General features: G+C 34.2%; 1 protein-coding gene and 1 pseudogene across 3 annotated transcripts in view; both read left to right on the top strand.

Moving 5' to 3' along the window:
- CSMD3 (CUB and Sushi multiple domains 3) overlaps window positions 1-21,226 on the top strand; it is a 1,176,048-nt gene that overhangs the window by 655,541 nt on the left and 499,281 nt on the right. The gene's annotated exons all lie outside the window — the stretch shown is intronic.
- Window positions 20,386-21,118, top strand: LOC137751564 (dnaJ homolog subfamily B member 9 pseudogene; annotated as a pseudogene).

Below are 21,226 nucleotides of genomic sequence, written 5' to 3'. Positions count from 1 at the left end.
TAATTGTTTTATATTCTGGGAAAAGTCCTTATTTTGTAGTAGATTAGTAACAAACATTTTGTGGGTTTTAGTTTAGAAGCAAAGTGAGAGAGAGAAAATTGTTGAAACAATAAAGAGAAGAGACAGATATAGAGAATGGTAGCTGCATCCTGCTATTGCTAGCCCAAGGAACTGCACTGTTAGTTTTATCAAACTCTGCCCACACCCAGGTTCAATGTGCCATTTGTTGCCTGCTAGGATCCTGACTGATATATTTATCAAACCTTTATTAATGCCTTCTGGGCATCAAACTCTCCTGTCAGATAAATAAGTAGGTAGGTAGTTAGGTTAGTTAGTAGATAGATAGATAGATAGATAGATTAGATAGATAGAGACAGATAGATATCAATAGATAGGTGTCATTGTAAATCATTTAAGTTTTGGTTGAAAAAAGGAAGAACAGAAACTACGTCAAATTTCTTTGCAAAACACTACCTTCTTACTCTTGGCTGTGCATTAAAATCACCTGGTGCACTTTAATAATATACCCCTTCTCAGGAGACAGAATCTGATTTTATTCATCTGAAGTGGATTCAGAGATTAGCATTCTTAAGTTTCCCTAGGGGATTCTAATGTACAGCCAGGCTTAGGAACTATTTTAATAAGGATTCAGAGATATAAAAGCCTTGCTGAGTGAACTCCAAGAAATAACAATATAGCAGAGGGAAAAGGCCGTGTAAATAAATAGCTTCATTCAGTGGACATTAAACAGAAAGGTCATTTATGAAAATAATTTAAATTGATATTATTGATAAAATTATGAGTCCATATTTAAGTAGATAATCATATGCAAATTACTTGGACATCTATACAACTGGTTATTTAAAATAACAGTAATCATAATAGCCATACTTACAATGCAATTAGTAGGTATGAAGCATGAATCTAATGCTATACTTATATTAACTCTAATATAAACTCCGCACAATCCTAATGGCGTAGGTATTGTTACTAACCAGTTTTTACAGATGAGGAAACTGAGGCACAGAGAAGTTAACTAACTTGTATATGGCCACATAACTATTTTATGTTGTTTCACACTGCCTTTATGCATTTCTGCTGCCAAAATTAACCACTCTCCCTTTGCAAGTTAGCCCAATGTCAAATCATTATAGTATCATTTCTAAGATGTTGTCTTTTGCTGTCTTTTGCTTAAGCAAACTTAATTTGCTTCCATACTGTCCTCTTCCATTCTTTGTTCATATATAGCTTCATAATCTCTGATTTTCTCCAAAATTCTTCCTGCACATTTTTTATCTTCTTACTTTATTTTTATTTCAGGAATCCCAAAGTTTTCTATAGCAGGCAAATTATCAAAGATTACTCTACCATTTATTGTACATTCCTGTGATACAGGCCCTAATTAATTGTCTGTTATTCCTGACTTCCCTTAGTCTTTACAAAAGCCTTGAAAGCTAAGACATTATTTACATTTTGGAGCTGTTTTAAGGTTCATTATCTTGCCCAAGGTCACAGATCTAATAAGTGGTTGAACTGGGATTTAAACCCCCCAGTTCTAATTCCAGAGTTCTTAATGACTGCAGTTTGCTGTGCCATTAGAAAGACTGATCTCTCAAGTTAGAACATAAGTTCTGTCTCTTTGGTGCTGCTTGTCCTTTTGCATTAAATTGTCCCATGGCCAGAACAAAGTGGCCAACTATCAAAGAAAATCAGCCTTTCTACCCCTGGGGCCATGAAGAACAGCAAAAATGCTTTCTCAGGGCTTTGCTTTTACCATTTACTGTCTACTGTATGAAGTAGTAAAGATGCTGATTTTTAAAAAATGGCAGTATAGCCTTCATTAATAAATTTTCTCAGGTATGAGTTGCTGAGACATCTTTGTTTATAGCAGCAACCTATCGATATTTTATAAATATATATTTTTTCATTATCAAAATATATAACTTACCAAGTTCAAATTCCTAGAAGATACAAAAACAAAGAAATGCATAGGAAAGCATAAAAAAGAAGTTGATTTCTGGTCCTGGATTTAGAGAGAGATCCTGGATTTACCTCAAGTGTTATGTTTCATCTGTCTTTATAACTTCTGACCAAATATGTGTATATATATTGCAAGTGTACTCTTCTTCTGAAAAATTTAATTGCCATTCATTTTCCTAGTGTGGAGTAACATGGATTAGATTCAAGTCAAGTAGGTTAAATTTTTCTATGTTACATTGTTTAAAGTGTGTAAGTTTTTTTCTCACAAAGTAATTCTGTGTCCCTGACTCCTTCCTCCCTGGTGGAGGATAGACAGAGATGAGAACTGCTCTCCAATACAATCACTGATCCTACAGAAATGTTTTCATCATAGAAAACTTAGTAAACGGAAGGCCAAAGGAAATGAGAGCAGTATGGGGTGGGCTAGCTAATAGGCATAAAAGAAACAGAATACTTCAGAGAAGAGTTTGTGGTCCAGATCACTCAGCCTTAGAGGCAATAGAGAACTCTAGATGGACCGCTGGTTTCCTTCAGAAATTATTAGCTAGTGGTACTAGTTCAAGCTTGTAACAGTTCCTGATTTTGTTTTTTTTAATTAATTAATTAATTTATTTATTTATTATTGGCTGTGTTGGGTCTTCGTTTCTGTGTGAGGGCTTTCTCTAGTTGCGCCGAGCGGGGGCCACTCTTCATCGCGGTGCACGGGCCTCTCACTGTCGCGGCCTCTCTTGATGCGTAGCACAGGCTCCAGAAGCGCAGGCTCAGTAGTTGTGGCTCACGGGCCTAGTTGCTCCGCGGCACGTGGGATCCTCCCAGACCAGGGCTCGAACCCGTGTCCCCTGCATTGGCAGGCAGATTCTCAACCACTGCGCCTCCAGGGAAGCCCCAGTTCCTGATTTTTAATGAGCATTTGAAAAATATATCCAGGAGGTCTGTCTGATTAGAAATAAAGGACAAAAAAAAAAAAAAAAGAAATAAAGGACAATAGAGATCCAGACACAAAGAGGGGAGCTGGCATAAATTAACAAAGGTTTCCCAATGAGAAATTAAACTAGAAACTTGGGAACAGGGTGCATGGGGAAAAAAAAAAAGGCAGCAAGTAAGTACTTAGCCATGGTAAGCCCTTTGAAAATGCTCACTGAGTGAAGAATGAATAAATAGTGAGGAGAGAGAATGGACATATGCACTATAAATTAGCTTGAGAAACTGCAGCCTGATGCTCATGTGGAAAGCCAGGGACTCTAATCACCTTCCACACACTGGATTGCATTGGCTCACTTCTCAATTGTCCAAGAAAAAATATGTCCTGACTCAGACTTGATTAAAAAATCAGTCTCATACATTCAACCACTTCATGATCGTATTCACCTTAGTGTCATCCTAAACCCCTCACTTTTTCTCAGTCCCCGCATCTACTGTTTCACTAATTCCTCCTGCTGCTGCTTGTTACCTATTTCTCAGATCCATCCCCTTGTTAGTATTCTTTCAGCCAGTGTCTCAGTACCTCACCATTTCATGCCTGGACATTTAAAACATCTTCCCATCTGGTTTACCTGTCCTCTTCAAACCATCCCCTTCATTGCTCGGAGTAAATATCTGAAATATAAATCTTGCCCAGTTATTCTCCTTCATGACACCTTTACTGTCTAGCATTTATCTCTTGAGTAAAATCCAGTATCTTCATCAAGGTATTAAAGGTTCTCCATGATTAAACCTTATGACCATCTTTTCCTCACTTCCCCCATTACCTATCATTCACTATATTTTCAATCTCCTTTCCTTGTCCATCTTATATAGTTGTCCTGGAATGTCCTTCCGCCACATATTATTCAGAAACTTCTGCTCTCTCTTTTATCCAACTGCAGCTACTCTGCTTCCCTGAGTCTGAACTATTCTGCACAAATTTGTTTGCTAACCTCTTTTGTAAAGGTACTGTAATTTTCAAACGTACTAATGCAAACAGCAAATATTTTAAATTGATTGTTTTGAACATATAAAATATTAAAAAATATGTTCAAGATTGTAACAGTACAGACTTCCCTACTAATTACTAAAAAGAATTAAGTTGGCTATATTCCACAAATTGTTTTCACCAGTCTTTTGCTATTCTTTTATTTACCATTGTTACATACTTTAACAATTTATGTTTTTAAGAAGAATCACCATTGTGCAACAGTATACAACAAAATATCATCTTCACCACATTTTAATACCTCAGATAATGATCATTTATATGTGTGAGTGTAAATATATATAGTATAGAATACCATAGTGTAGACTCAGATATAAAGGCAGAAGGGGCCAGGGCTAATGTGCTTATCTTATCATATTTTATCTGTTCAAAGAACAAATAAATATATAAAGACTAAATTATATTAAGTTACTTCTAATGATAAAACAAAAGGTTTCATAAGTTTCTTAATTATAGCTACTTAACCATTACTTTATAGGAGAAATAACAAATGAAAAAGTTTTGAACACATAGTCTCCAAATTTATCATTAAGCATAAATATGATAAATTGAAAATTTAAACAAATATTTGAAATATACTTTTATTTAAGAGTAAGATTAAATTAGGCTAAACTACTTTTAATCAAAGTACAAGCTCAAGAATTTTTAGAAAAATGTAGCTTGTCTTGATCCAGAAACTTACTTTTTGGGATACTTTTCTTCTTCTTTGCCTTGTTCTAATTTTGATATTTTTATTAAACCTTCAAAGAACTGTATATTGATTTTATATAAAATTATGAACAGCATATTTAAAATTTTTTGCTTATAAATGAAAATGTTCTCTTTACATTCGTTCAACAAATCCTTTAAATCTTCCTTAGCAAGCAAATATAACAATGGAAGCCATGAATGTATTTCTGAAAGATGTTTTTCCCATTAAAATTCCCATTTCTTAGTTCATTTTAACAGCATAGAACTTGCTAAAATGTCACTTGTGTTACTTCTGTTGGAAGTGGTTCTTTTTTAAAACCATGTAGCAAAATAAGATATGTTGGACCACTAATTATTTCTGAAGATATAAAAGGTTTAAACCTTTAGTGAAATTCAATATTTTCAGCTGCCTTTAAATGAGAAGGAAAAGGCTTAGTTGGAATTTTCTAAAATACAGGGCCACTAGCAAGAAAAAAAAGAAAACAACAACAATAAAAAAACACAAGAATTTCATGAGTGGGAAAATCAGAGAAGCATCTATACTTCATAATCCTGTCCAGAGCCCAGTGTATATTAATATAGCACGTTGAAAGTAATATAGTCCCCACATGAAACAGGATTATTCTCTATACCCAAAATTATATTTCTGTTCATTTGAAAGCAAAATTTGTTTGCACAAATTTCAATAAGTAATGTAAAAATTGAATTTAATAGAAAACATTTCCATTTTTTTTATTTTTTTGGCCACACCACACAGCTTGTAGGATCTTAGTTCCCCGACCAGGGATAGAACCCGTGCTCCCTACGGTAGAAGCGTGGGGTTCTAACCACTGGACTGCCAGGGAATTTCCATTTATTTTAAATCAAAATAATTAACATATAATAGATACAGTTTTTCTGGACTAAAAATAGAAATAAAGATCCTTATTTTCAGATACATTATTTTGGCATCTGGATTCAAAGAGTTATGATAGATGACACATTGTTATTTAGATAAAGTTGTCAGGCTATTAAATTTCAAATAATATTTGTGGTATTAATAAAATATATTGTGGGGACAAAGGAAGGAGAAAAATTTACTGTTGATTTTGTTAAATATATTTGATAGGATTTTTCCCTATAAAATATATCTCTCACCTCTTTCTTGAACTCCATATCAAATTGTTAATATTTTCATCAGGTTGTACCACAAATCTTTAAGCTCAACATGTCCAAAACAAAGTCTTTACATTTTACTAAAACCTTATTTTCATATTCTCCACCCCCCCCCATGATGACTCATCTACCTTAGACACTTCAGAATCATCTTCTCAACCTCCCATCCATTCTTTTTCTCAATTACTTGTTTAAATGATCCCATCTCTTAGAAAGAGGGATATACCTTTATCTCATCTCAGCCATTTATTCTTTTTTTTTTTTTTTTTTTTACTTGACTCACTATAGTCTTCTAACTGGTCCCTATGTCCCTAGTATATGCCTTCTTCATTCCAAATTTATCTTGATAAAGCATAAATTTGATCATGTAATTTTCTGCTTCACTAACACAAACCAGCCAAAAGCCAACCAACCAATTAACAAAAACAAAAAACTTTGATAAATCTGTGTGGATTATATTATGTGAAATCAATTTAGGAAATTAATTTTAAATAATATATAGTAAAGTATAAACTTCTTGGAATGTCATATTGAAGCTTTTATAATTTGCCTACTAATTTTCAGTATGTTTACAAACAACATGGAAAACAACAAAGAATCTGGCAATTTAATTAAATGAAAGTCAGATAAAGGGCTCTACTGAATACTTATTTTCTAACTACAAGCAGTTAAAGGTGTTGACACTTTACCTCTGTAGCCCTCAGCACATTTAGCGTAGTACCGTGGACAGAACAGCTGTTTGGTAATAGTATGTATTTGAATGAGAAGTAAAATTTGCCCAAAGAACTTAGCAAGAACCTCACTTAATAAAGTAGTTTTTAGTTCAGAAATGTGTGCATAATCAAAGACACAGAAATGCCATCTGGTGGTAACTTACACAAAGCAGCTGCATTAAATGACTTCTACTGCTAATAGGAGGTAAACCAGAAGTTTGGGGTTGACAATATAACTTTTCAAGCAAAAAATCATATTAAAGGTAAATAATTATAAATACACTATTGTTCACATAGTTCACCTTGCTAACTAAAACATTCACCTTCAGGATATTTGGCTGGAGTCAAGTAGAGTTTCACTGACAATACAATGGAAAAAAATCTCATTAATTATAACTTCCAAGTGCGATACATACATATACACATGCATGGAATATGATGTATTAATACAGTAGCACTTGTATACAAATGAAACAAATATGAGGGCATGCTCAAAAATGTTTTCCCAATACAAGTGTATAATCAAAAATATTTCTATATTGTGGTTTTAAACGTGTGAACTAAACACAGAAGAAGAAGAAAAAAAAAACTTTTTGTAAGTCTTTTTAACAACTTCCTAAATAGCTTTGATGCAAAGTTACAGGAGCCAGAATTCTGTAAAATACCAATGTCTTACTTTATACTTGGCTATGAGTAAAATAAGGTAAGATTCATAATGAAAAATATTTCTGGATCTTACCTCTAGTATAGATTTCAGTAGTTTATTTGAAGCCAAAATGTTCAATTCCCAAGTCAGACAGTAAAAGAAAAGGGTGAAATGATTAAATTAGCTATGTATTTTTTACATATATTCTACATATATTTATAAACATATATGTTTATATGTTTTACAACATATTTATTTATAATATCAAAATTAATAATTGCAGTCTACTTCAACTAGAATCAGTTTATTTAGGAATTCCATTGGCGATCTCCTTTTTTGTAGGTGATTGAGGTATTTCTATTCAGCAGCACATTTAATGAGAAATAAATGAAACTATGGCATGGTCCTTCCAGCAAGTACATCTTGAGTTGGCTCCATGTTAGTAAATAAATCAGAAGAGTCAACGAGGTCATTTGAAGATGTCCCATGGTTAATTGAAACAGAGATTGCGTCTACTTCTTTAAAAAAAGACATGGGTGACTTCTTTAAAAAAAGACATGGGTGACTTCTTAATCAGCCCTCCACTTTTTTCTTATGGAAATTCCTGTACTAGAAAAGGGCACGACTCTGGGGAGAAATTTGTTTGAATAATCACATCTTCACAAAGGAGAAGATTGTTCAGTACTGAGGTTTTAAAAAAGGAGAGATTTTTTTCCAGTAACAGATACTGTTAGCAATGCCTCATAAGACTTTTAAATCAAACACGTTAAAATTAGGACTCTCAGGGGTCCACTGAGCCATTCCCCTAAAAGAGCAGCACTGGTCTGACTCTTCCTGCTGAAGTTGGAGATTAATACTGGAGATTTGGGAGGAAATATGGCTACAGAAATGTGAAAACACTTTAAGTTACAAATTATTTTAAAAACTCATTGAAGTTCAAGAAAAAATGTAACAATAAATTATTATTTTCTTAATTTATACAATACTCGTTTGGCCCCAAAACAATGCAATATTCACTGTTAGTTTAATAGGCTTCAATTTCCATTAGCAGTATTTAAATTCCTTTATGTTAATGAATGATCTGCATTTACACATAATAGCTTTTAATAAAAGTTATAGACTAAACCTTTTAGTTATCAATAATCTAACATTTAGGTGTAGTGCTAAGGATAAAAAAGAAAATAAAAACTGACATTTCATTTTGTCCCAACAAATAACTGAAATTAAGTATCTACCTGAGATCATCTTAGTCTATTCTAACAGGAGAGGGAGCAATTCTACCCCCAACCTCTGACTGCTCTTGAAGACCAAAAGGCAGACTTATGCTTTCATCTACTTCTGCTAGAAAAAAAAGTTTTACTCCTGGAAGTTTTCATGTAGAATCTGCATGTTACATTGGTTATTTGTGGCCATGTCATATTCTCAAATTATTTTTAACAAAACTGATGATAGAATAGTGTCATATGCCAGGGATGGGAGGTATTTGTGGGATAGCAGTGAGTGCAGTGGTTAAGAGTTTAATATTGGAATCAGATGGCATGGTTTGGATTTGAATCCCAATACTTATTTGCAGTGTGACCTTCATAAGTTACTTACCTTGCCTACATTTCGTTATCTGTAATATATGGTTAATAATAGTGTCTCATAGTGCCATTGAAAGGAACACATTTAAAGTACTTAGAAAAGTGCCTGGCACATACAACACTAAATAAATAATAGCTATTATTCTCAGAATAATAATTATTACTATAAGACATAATTTTGCTCAAAACCAGAATTTCTTTCAGTCAAAATTTTGTTCCGACTAAGAAAATTACAGTGAATAGCATAAATGTTATTAAGAGCAAATAACACATTTTACAATAATAGTTTGAAAATAAAATCAACTTAATGGTGTTCAAATTGAATAACATAAGGAACCCTGTATATTAATCAAATACAGAATGGATATACTATCACAGTAATTGTTATTCAGTAGTTACTCTTTAAACATTGCTAACAAAGATCTTATCATCTAGTAGGAACCAAATAGAATTCATAATATTAGTTGTACATAATTCAATACAATGTAAATTTTATGAATTTGTCATTAGGGCTTTCTTTATCATTCTGAAGTTGAGTTCTGATCCTAGTAGAGAATTTTTATGTAATATCATAACTAATTTTAATGAAGCTATCACTAACCTTTCAGTAGTGCAGACAGCATCATCTAGGATAGGTCATCAAAGACAAGTGATATTTGTACCATTTAATACAATGGGCAAAGCCTCCTTTATCTCACAGCTGTTTACTTCATTGATTCTGCCCTCCTTCCTGAAAATCAGAACCAATAGGGATTTTGATTAATTCCTTCAGTCAGCATATTTAGGCCTTTATCTCTAACTTGTCTTAAACAAATATTTCCACAAGATAGCTAGCTAGCTAGCTAGCTAGATAGACAGACAGACAGGTAGACAGGCTACAAGAATCATGGGTACTTGAAGTAACAAGTCATTCTCGTTCTCTAATAATTCAAGTAAAACATCTTTTCTTTAATGGGAAAAACAATAAGCAAAAAAACTCATTGAGACACTCTAATAAAAAACCTGTACACCAGTATGGTACATTATTATTCATTGTTTCAATGTACTAAAATTTGCTACAATTTAAAAGTTGAAATAAATAAGTTTGGTGGGGGTCAAAATATAAGATGCTTCCAAAATGTAAAATCAAAAATAGAATTAAAAACTTCAAGGCACCCTTTCCACAATTCAAAAAAAAAAATGAATTTTGCATTCCACTGTAGCATATGCGCAACTCGGAACATGATGTCGAGGCAATTATGTTATTAACTGATTGTTTTCTAAGAAAAGCAGATGGTAAAATAAATTATGTTCTTGGGAATTTTTCTTAGACTTCCTATTTCTAGAGAGCATTCTTCCATGAAGAATTAAAACAGTTAGTGAAAGGGCTCCCATATTAAGTCGCTTAATGGAGAAATGTTTCCCTGTCCACATTACCAGTGAAATTTTGCCATTCTGGATTTACTCTTTTGGGTAAAAATCCAGTCTTTGAAATAGGAACACCTAAGGATAGTTTTAAGTTATCATTGGTTTTATTTGGGTACCAGAGAAGAGAAAGGTCTGCAGCTGGTCCAGACACCTGTTGGGAGTCAGCTTTTATAAGTTTAATGAGCTGCTCTAAAATATGCATTGAGTATAGACTTGGAACAAGTAACCAATATGTTATACAGGTATCCCCCACCGTTCTTTTTATTTTATTTTATTGATTTATTTTTTATACAGTGGGTTCTTATTAGTTATCTATTTTATACGTATTAGTGTATATATGTCAATCCCAATCTCCCAATTCATCCCACCACCACCGCCACCCCAACTTTTCAAACGTTTGCTTCACGCCACTTCATTTTCATGAAAGATCTACATTAGTACCTGTTTTCACTAACCAAAAGAAACCTGAAGAGGATTTTTCACTTTTACGAAAAGAAGTGAAAGGTGAAAATGGCGTTCAGCATTGTTTTGTAGTTAGCTGTTGTAGAGGCAATGTGCACCCTGGGCAGTGAGAGTGACACCACCAAGCTCCTTTCCTGGGAACTACACTCAGCATCTCAGCGTCAAGCTGCCACAGCTTTGAACTATGTCTGTTGCATCTATGCTTTATCTCAATTTATTCTGTGCATCTATTAGTAAGACGTGTCCTAAGGTAATTGCTTCTTCGCTTTACTCTTTATGGCTTACAAAAGGTTTCATAGGAATGCTTTGTTTTTGGATAGTGGGGGAAACCTGTACCCCTCTTTTCACATAGCCAGAACACAGTCTTGGACACTGAGGGTTGAAAGTGAAGTGGTACCCCTCACTATTACACCTAAGAAATCACTCACAAAATATGTGTTTCTAATCTCCACAGCTCTGAGCTCTGCTAGTTGAGGTCTTACTTCCTAAGAGGACAAAGGAAGTCCACTAGGGGATGCAAGAATTCCGTTTTTCTTGTAGCGGAGTTTGTCCCCTGACTGTATTGAGCTTCTTAAACCACTCCATCAACAGGCAAATAAAGGATTTACTGTATTGACTGTGGTGATTGATCCTGATTATAAACGGGAGATAGAGTTGCTGGTGTACATTGGGATCAAGAAGGAGTATGTATGGAAGCCAGTAGATTTTGTAGGCTGCCAATGAATACTTTGCACAGAAATAAATTAATGAAAAATTACAGCAGATATCAACAGGTTCATAAATGGCTCAGACACTTCAAGAATAAAGATTTGGGTCATATCATCATGACCAGCTGAAGTGGTGGCTGAGGGCAAAATATGAAACACATGGTGAAGAAAGAAATATAGACACCAAAAATGGCTTTGTGAACAATTGCAGGAAAAAAAAAAAAAAAGAGTGGGATAACTATCAGTATTTTCTCCCTTGCTTTGTTATGGACATATTTGCATATGTATAGACCAATTTTTGTTCTTTCTTCTTCTATTTCTCTGCAATTTAATATACGGCATGTTGGTGGTGGTTAGCCTTGTCATATAGGCTTTAAGATGTCAAGAGGCTTTGTGACTGAGCTAGGTGACGGGAACTAACAGTAACTGCTGGGAAAGTGCATCTTTCCCTTGGAGGAGAAAGTAAACATGTCTTCATCTATACAAAGGCAGACTCCCCTGTTCAGTGTTGATTTCTCCAATGGGAGGCACTCACAAGAGACTTTATGGCAAAAAAGAAACAAAATGTGCTGTCCCTCAACAGGCAGATGGGTTCAGGGGCTTCATCAAATGGCAGATGTATAGTTTTACCAGAGGTTTCACGGCCTTCTCCCTGAAAATTGCCTACTTTGCGGTTACACACAGCTGAGATTGTCAGCAGCAATTCCCAGTGATTCTTGCACTTTCTGATTTACTGAATGCTGGAAGCCACTTCCCTGTCCTGACTGTCACTCTCCAGGCTCTTCTCCAGTTTTGTAAACTTTCGATTTCCTGTATTAATCCTTCTTGTCTAAGTAACAGAAAAGTTTCTCTTTTCCCATTAGAACTCTCTGATACAGTAATACTATATTTTCTCCTAACAAACACTTGAAATTACTGCTCTGAGGAAAATGAAAGCTTCTCTTCTCAACATAATTCATGTCGCTAAAATCTCAGCTTCTCCCCATCTTTTGGATAAAACTGTAGGTTTGTGTATTTTGAAAGGAGATCTAAAGTGACTTTTATCTCCACTAATATAATATCTCTCACTGTGATAGAGGAAGACTAGAGTTGATTACATCCTGACTTAGACCTCTGTTCAGCATTTTCTTCTTTTTGAATCAGGTCCCTCCACCACTTCGTACTGTGTCTATCCCGAGTGAACAAAGAATCCGCAGTGCTCATATAATCTGTCAAATACCAGTATGTATACTTACCATCATTCTCGCCTACTTTCCAACAGCTTTCTATCAAGTGTGCTGTACTTTCTGCATGTGCACCTTGTATTATTCATCAGACTTTTCTCCTATTCACCCTTTCTCCAACCACACAGGCCCATTCTTCCCAAAACTACTTTAATATTTCAAGATAAGTTTTGGCAATTTATGTTCACTTTTTTTTCCTTCATAAGGACCACAGACAAAGGCAATTTAGTCAATTAAAAACTAGATGATTTGTAAGCACAAAGAAAGTTGGGATAGTGAGTGGAACGCTTAAGTCTCAGTGTCTTTAAAACTCCTTATGTATTGGGGGTGAACAAACTCTTTGCTGGTATTACATAAGTTGACAAGGTGTAAAGCGTGTATAGGCATTTCCTACGATAACTCCTAACAGCAGTTTATTAGCTCTGCTCCCATTCTATATAGATCTCCTCTAATACTTTCTTCATGTTCTTTCTGCTAACAGGTCATTTATAAAATCATTTAAAACATGTTAGACGTTCAGGAAGAATTCCTGGTGCGTAGAGGCTCTTGAGCTGTTTCTGCATATCACTTTTTTCACATGTTTATAATGAGGCCTTTTTTTCCCAATTTAATTCAACTTTATTTAACAGCATTGCCTAAGTATCAACCATGGCCCTGGAATACAATTATGTTCATCCTTTCCAGAAATAGTAAAAGAGATACATTTCTCCTATAAATGTATTACTTTAAATTTTACTTAGTCTTTCTTTGTAAAACTGAATTATTTTAATTATAAAAGCAATACATGCTTTTATATTAAAAAATAAAGATATTTTAAAAATAAAATTAAACAGAAGAAAATATTGGATTGGCCAAAAAGTTCGTTCAGGTTTTTCTGTAACATGGGAAAAAACCTGAACAAACTTTTTGGCCCACCCAATACCTGTGGCTCCCATTCATCTCCAAACCTTTGCCCCAAAGTAACAGGTTTTTCATTTAATATTTTTATTTTTAATAGCACTTACCACCATAGCTTTATACCTAAACCTGCATCTCTACTTGTTGATTTATCAGAGTTGTGTAGTATCTTTTGACACCAGCAATGAAAACTATGGAATTAATGTGCTTTACTTCTCATCTATCTTAGCCACTCCATTTTCCAACTGAAATAAGCATATAGACATTTTTAGTTTTTTAAATTACATTTGGTACTTAAAAACTTATTTTAAAACATTTTTATCAAGGAAAAAATCAAGGAATAAGTACACATGGTAGCAAGAACTGAAGAGCTTATGATAAAAAGAGTACTAATCTCTCCTTCTTACCCCACAGGGAACATTTTAAAGCTATTTTTATTTTCAGTTTTCTGGGTGCTGTTACCTCAACAATTCTAGATAAATAAATGTATACCTCTATTATTTTATATATTTTTAGATAATATATATATTGACTCTCTGGGGGAAAAAAATAGAATATCACTCACTTACCCTACCCTCTTTCTTTACTTTGTCTCCTCCTAATGGGAACAAAAAAAAAAGAGAGAGAGAGAGAGAGAGAACAATGCCCTGAAAGTCAATGAGGAAAGTATATCAAAGAGAAGCATGTGTAACCAGTAGGGTTATATTGCATGATAGGTAATGAGAGAAGGACTAAGAATTTATCATTGAATTTTATAAGATGAAAGACATTGGTGTTTATTACAACAGCAGTTTTTATGGAGTTGTTGGGGAAGAGGTTGATTAGAGTGGTTTTAAGAGAGAGCGAGAGGTGAGGAGTTGGAGACATGGATTATTGACTGTTCATTTCAGAAGACTGACTGCAAAAAAGACTAGAGAAATGGAGTAGTAGTTGGTGGGGGAAACAAACAAGAGAAGTATTATTTTAAAGTTCAGAGAAACACTAGCATTTTTGAACCCTGATGGGTATGAACTAGAGAGTGAAAAAAATTATGATGTAGTAGATAGAAAAGAGAATAGCTGGAATGATGTTCTTGATTAGGAGAAAACATAGATGATCTAGTGCTCAAGAGGATAGGAGATGGTAGGTGGGTAAATAGAATGCTGAGAGTCTGTAAAATTTTCTTTTTGATTGATTTGGATTTCTCAGTGAAGTAGGAAATAAGGTTACCAACTTGTGACTTTGTAAGGCCAGTAACAGAAGATGTAAAATAATTATCCAGGAGAATATAGACCCACATCATTACTGCCCATAGGTTACAAATGATTGTGATTTGAAGCAAGATTTCCTTTTGACTGGAAAAAAGAAAAGAAAAGAAACCACTTAGTTTGGAGGAATATAATATTTTGAATAGATATTTTATAACTAAAAAATAAAAGCCAAAGAACATTTGCAAATAGAAAAGCAAATTAAAATTACATGTGAATATCTTAACACCTCATACACAGATTAAGATACTTAATTGATGGGCTTATATTTCAAGTCAGTAATTTTTATCCAGAGTACTAGAGTTTTTAAATAAGAATGGAGAGACAGATTACAGGCATAATTTTGTGTATGCTTTCAGAAGGATAGAACATTTTTAGTAACATCAGAATAATCTTTTCTTTTTAAACAATAAGAGCTACTACTTTTACTGGTCTTCTGTGAATAGAACTTTTTTTTTTTTAAACTTGCTTTTGCAGTAGAAAAAATCAAGTTGCTTAACACAATAGTATGTAAACCCTGTCGTTGGCTCTCTTACCTCATCTCATACTACGCTACCCTTGGATCATTCTATTTCAGCCACAGTGGCCTTTTTGTTGTTACATGAATATGCCAAGCACCTACACACCTTAAGGATTTATACTTACTCTTCTCTCAACCTGCATATATGCTTGTATTTCATGTACTCTCACTGTTAAAAATTTTACTGTCATAAACAAAGCACCTATGCTCTCTCATTTCCTGCATTGTTTTACTTCACAGGACTTATTACCATCAAGAAATTATGTGTTTCACTTATTTGTGTATAAACTTTCTCCACCCATGTGAATATATAAAGCGGGGATTTTAATCTTTTTGATTTGTTATTCCCAGCACCAAGAATCATGTCTTTATGATAGTCAATAAAATTATAGAATTGAAAAAAAAAATCAAAAAATTAGGTACTCAAAAGGTAATTATTTTTCTTTTTATTATGATTTCTGGCAAACTTAACAACTACACATTCCCTTTTTAACATCATATAAGGCTGCCTTGTGCCATGACTGGATTTCGTTTTGTTTTTGTAACATAGACCATCCTCTGTGTACCTCCTCGTGTGCTTGCAGAAAGCACGTTTTTAGTATCCTCTTTATGAATTGTACTGTCAGGAGGTTTTTTTTCATTCAACATACTTGTAAATTGTTTATGAATAATTATCGCTGGGTATTTTCATTCCTTTCTGTTTTTGATGCACAGTAACTTATTAGTTAACCCTCTGCCCTGGGTATATTCTAATCTTTGTGTAACATTCTATAGTACTACTCTGTGACTATCAGAGAAAGGTTTTAGTCTTCTTTTGGTAGAAATAAAATTCTTGGCAAGGACTGAGTTTTTAATAGAGCTGCAAATAGACCATCCATTCTCATGTTTGAATCAAAGACAACATGAAACTTCATATACAAAGCCACTCAATACCCACTCCCCACCTCCGCAGTTTTAGCTACTGAGGCATATTGCTGTCCCACCACCACGTAGGCTACAGTGCTACACAATAATATTTATTTATTGAATAAAATTAATACTAGTGTGTTTCTTTAGTCCCCCAAACTAATTCTAACTTCTAAAGAGTCTTTTGTTGTTATTGTTATTTTTACTATTTCTTCCAAAAATCTTTAGGACCTTTATCCAAGGGAAAAGAACTGGAGGAGAGTGAGGGCCACCAGTTTCTAGTACAGATTTTGGATTGAGGTTAATTTTTTTTTAATCTCTTTTTTTATTTGCAATAAATTTCTGCAGAATCAATCTCAAAGAGGATTGTATATTATACCCTCCTCTGTAACCAACATGATATTTGTATTGCTCTTTAGTTTAGATGGCATGGTAATATAACTAATATTTATTCATCTTACAAAAATTGATAGTAGAAACAGATATGCCCTTCAATTCACAATTTCCAACATATATTTAATTCTGTTCTGGTTGCTTTATTGTAGCATATTTATGTTATTTTTATCTGCAAATTAGAAGAAAAAGGCAATTTTGCTTAAACTATAAATAATAAAACAATTCATTTTAAACATTTTGCTAACAGCTGTGTGATAAATAAAAATCATGACTTATCAAAAGCCCATCCAGAATGTACTGTTTGGTTTCAGTATGAAGCCCCATACATTTTAACAAAATATCTTACACTATTCAGTTAATTTATTGTTTTCTTAATGATTAACTTTAAAATTCTAACTTTTTTCAAAGCAAACTTCCAGCTATTTCAAAGGAATTTTTTCCATTTCTTTTTAGTAAAAAGAGTGTAAAGTTGTAGTCTACCTCAGTTCTGCCATTAATCCAGATGTCATCCATTAGAAATTATGTTCAACAGGGGCTGGGAATTTGTCTCGTAACATATAAGAGTGTCTAACTTACTTATAATAGGTAATCAATAAATACTCATTGAATGAATAATTTCCTGGCAAACTCAATAGTCTGGATCTTAATTTCCTTTTCTTTAAAAAGGGGGAGTTGAATGAGGATATCCAGGATTAACATTCAAGATTTTATCTGATAAAATTATAAAACTAGTCTAAGAATTTGTTCTTGGACCTGACAACTGAGAAATAAATTTTTAGAATTCTGCTTGTGTATTTAATAGAGAGAAGATAATTAAATTAATTTAATACCAATGAAAGTGAACTTATCTCTGCAGTTAGCTACTATTCAGCTTTTCAGTTGGAAGTTAGATACATGCTTGTAAAATAGTTGTATACATTTAATAAACCATAAATTAAAACATTATCTGACTACATATGCTACAGATTTTTTTTTCTTTTTATTTTATGTATTGTCCTAAAATATAATTTCATCCAGGAAAATAGGATTTTTCCAGGAGAAAAATCCAGAAGCCTGAAATTTCTGTCACTCTTCATTCTTCATCATTATGATCTAATGATGTTGTATTTGATAAGCATATCAGTTCTGATGTGTATTTGTCTCTCCTGAATTGTATAAAGCACATTTCAGTTACTCAGGCTAGAGATTTTATTCTTTAAACTGGTCACCGTGCCTCTGGCCACACTTAGAATTTAGATTGCAAAGGAATATTCAATCTTTCTTCTAATAGCACTCAGCCTATTGAATATTTAATTATTTTCCTTAAAATGGTAAACAGTTGGAAATACTTTCCTCCTAAAGGGACAGCATTCTTTTTCTATTCTCTTATGAAGCTAATATATTTTATTTTAATTGCAATACTTACCATTAACAAAGAAGATTGAACATGTTTTGTCATTTAATTCCTATTTATTTATAAAATATTACTACAAAGAACAGAAAATTGAGTTACTGTATGTAACACATTAAAAGGGGCAGTGTAGCCAAGGACAGTAGTATTGCTTGAAAGCATGGGCTACGTAGTCAAGCCACACATCCGAATTCTTTTTTTTTTTTTAATAGATATTTATTGGAGTATAATTGCTTCACAATACTGTGTTAGTTTCTGTTGTACAACAAAGTGAATCAGCCATATGCATACATATGTCCTCATATCCCCTCCCTCTTGAGCCTTCCTCCCACCCTCCCTATCCCACCCCTCCAGGTTGTCACAAAGCAGCGAGCTGATCTCCCTTTGGTATGCTGTTGCTTCCCACTAACTAACTATTTTACATTTGGTAGTGTATATAGGTCGCTGCTACTCTCACTTCGCCCCAGCTTCCCCCTCCCCACCCCGTGTCCTCAAGTCCATTCTCTATGTCTACGTCTTTATTCCTGCCCTGCCACTAGGTTCATCAGTACCATTTTTTTTTTCAGATTCCATATATATGCATTAGCATACGGTATTTGTTTTTCTCTTTCTGACTTACTTCACTCTGTATGACAGACTCTAGGTCCATCCACCTCACTACAGATAACTCAATTTCATTTCTTTTTATGGCTGAGTAATATTCCATTGTATATAGCACATCCTAATTCTTGATTCAACTCTACTAGCTGTGTGATCTTGGAAAAGATCAACATAAACCTCAATTTTTTTCACCTTTAAGACTGGGTAACATATAAGATTTATTTCATAGGTAATGAGGTAATACATATAAAACACATAGTGTAATTCTTGAGAAAAAATAAGTATTATCTTATTATTGTATATTATTGACTGATATGTACATGATCAAAAATGTGACTGTTGTCAAAGAGCATTGCTTTTAGTTGCATTATGGAAAAAATGTTTAAAAAGCTGTGCGAAATGCACTTGTGGATTTATTCATTTATCTTAGACTTCACTGCTAAATTGAGAATGGAAGCTGAATTGCTAAAACAAGAAGTTTAAAAGGTAAGAGAACAAATGATTAAATTTTTAGGCAACTGACTTAGGAAAAGAAAATAAAAAAGTATACATGCATACAAATTATAGACCCTTGAAAATAAAATATTGAAATTAGGCCAACTAATAACCCTGCAATGGCCTCTAAGTGTTAACGTGAAAGGAAGAGTCACAGTCTCTCATTTTAAATCAAAAGATAGAAATGATTACGCTTACTGAGAAGGCATATAGAAGGCTGAGACAGGCCGAAAGCTAGGCCTCTTGTACCAGTTAGCCAAGTTGTGAATGCAAAGGAAAGGTTCTAGAAGATAGTTAAAAGTGTTACTCCAGTGAATACGCAAATGATAAGGAAAGTGAAACAGCCTTACTGCTGGTAATGGAGCAGGTTTTAGTGCTCTAGAGAGAAGTTCAAACCAGTCACAACATTCTCTTAAGCCAAAGCCTAATCCAGAACAGGGCCCTAACTTTCTTCAAGTCTTTGAAGGCTGACAGAGGTAGAGAAGCTGCAGAAGAAAAGTTTGAAGTTAGCAGAGGCTGTTCATGAGGTTTACGGAAAGAAGCCATCTCCGTAACATAAAAGTGCAAGGTGAAGCAGCAAGTGCTGATGCAGAAGCTGCAGCAGGTTATTTAGAAGATCTATCTAAGATAATCGGTGAAGGTGGCTACACTAAATAACAGATTTTCAGTACAGACAAAACAGCCTTATATTGGAAGAAGATGCTGTCTAGGACGTTCATAGCTAGAGTGGAGACGTCAACACCTGGCTTCAAAGCTTCAAAGGACAGGCTGACTCTCTTGTTAGGGGTAAATGCAGCTGGTGACTTAAAGCCAGTGCTGATTTACCATTCTGAAAATCCCAGGGCTCTTAAGAATTATGCTAAATCTACTCAGTGTGTGCTCTATAAATGGAACGACAGAGCCTAAAAATAGCACATCTGCTTACAACATGGTTTGCTGAATATTTTCATCCCACTGTTGAGACCTACTGCTCAGGAAAAAAAAAAAAAAAAAAAAAAAAGTTCCTTTAAAAATACTACTGTTCATCGGCAATGGACCTGGTCACCCAAGAGCTCTGATGGAGGTGTACAACAAGATGAATGTAGTTTTCATGTCTGCTAACACAACATCCATTCTGCAGCCCATGGATCAAGGAGTAATTTTGACTTTCAAGTCTTGTTATTTAAGAAATACATTTGAAAAGGCTATAGCTGCCATAGATAGTGATTCATCTGATGGATCTGGGGAAAGTAAATTGAAAACCTTCTGGAAAGGATTCATCATTCTAGATGCCATTAAAAACATTTGTGGGTTTCAGCACTGCCCTTTTAGGGGTTGGGGCCGGAAGTGACGCCAGGCTGAGCAGCAACAACAGTTTTCCATGTGCGCGTAGGGTACCAGGGTCAGGATATTAGAAATGAATACTCCCCAGTCAGTTTTCATCTTTGAACCTGCATTTTAATGGTAACCGAATTAATTTTGGCCTCAGAAAGTTACTATGGTATATTAGGTGTGCCAAAGTCAGCATCAGTGTGCCAAGTCAGCATCAGAGTACCAAATCAAGAAGGCCTTTCACAAGTTGGCCATGAAGTGCCATCCTGATAAAAATAAGAGACCTGATGCTGAAGCAAAATTCAGAGAGATTGAAGAAGCATATGAAATACTCTCAGATGCTAATATTAAAGAATTACTAGAATATGATACACTTGGACATAGTGCTTTTACTAATGGTAAAGGACAAAGAGCTAGTGGAAGTCCTTTTGAGCAGTCATTTAACTTCAATTTTGATGACTTATTTAAAGACTTTTTTTTTGGTCAGAACCAAAACACTCGGTCCAAGAAGCGTTTTGCAGATCACTTCCAGACACGCCAGGATGGTTCCAGTAGACTAAGGCACCATTTCTAGGAGTTTTCTTTTGGAGGTGGGTTGTTTGATGACATGCTTGAAGATATGGGAAAATGTTTTCTTTTAGTGGTTTTGACACCACCACGAATCAACATACAGTACAGACTGAAAATAGATTCCATGGATCTAGCAAGCACTGTAGGACTGCCACTCAACGAAGAGGAAATATGGTTACTACATACACTGGCTGTTCAGGACAGTAGTTCGTCCTTTTTCTGTTCTCATTAAACCCAACTAGTTGACTCTTCTTCAATATCTTTGATGCAGAACCAATTTTTTGTGAACTATTTTGACAAGTGCATGATTTCACTTAACTTGACATAGCTATTAAATATATTTAAATTGCTTTTGA

Source organism: Eschrichtius robustus, chromosome 17, assembly GCF_028021215.1.
Source record: "Eschrichtius robustus isolate mEscRob2 chromosome 17, mEscRob2.pri, whole genome shotgun sequence".
Taxonomy (NCBI): domain Eukaryota; kingdom Metazoa; phylum Chordata; class Mammalia; order Artiodactyla; family Eschrichtiidae; genus Eschrichtius; species Eschrichtius robustus.
This window is presented reverse-complemented; position numbering and strand designations above follow the sequence as displayed.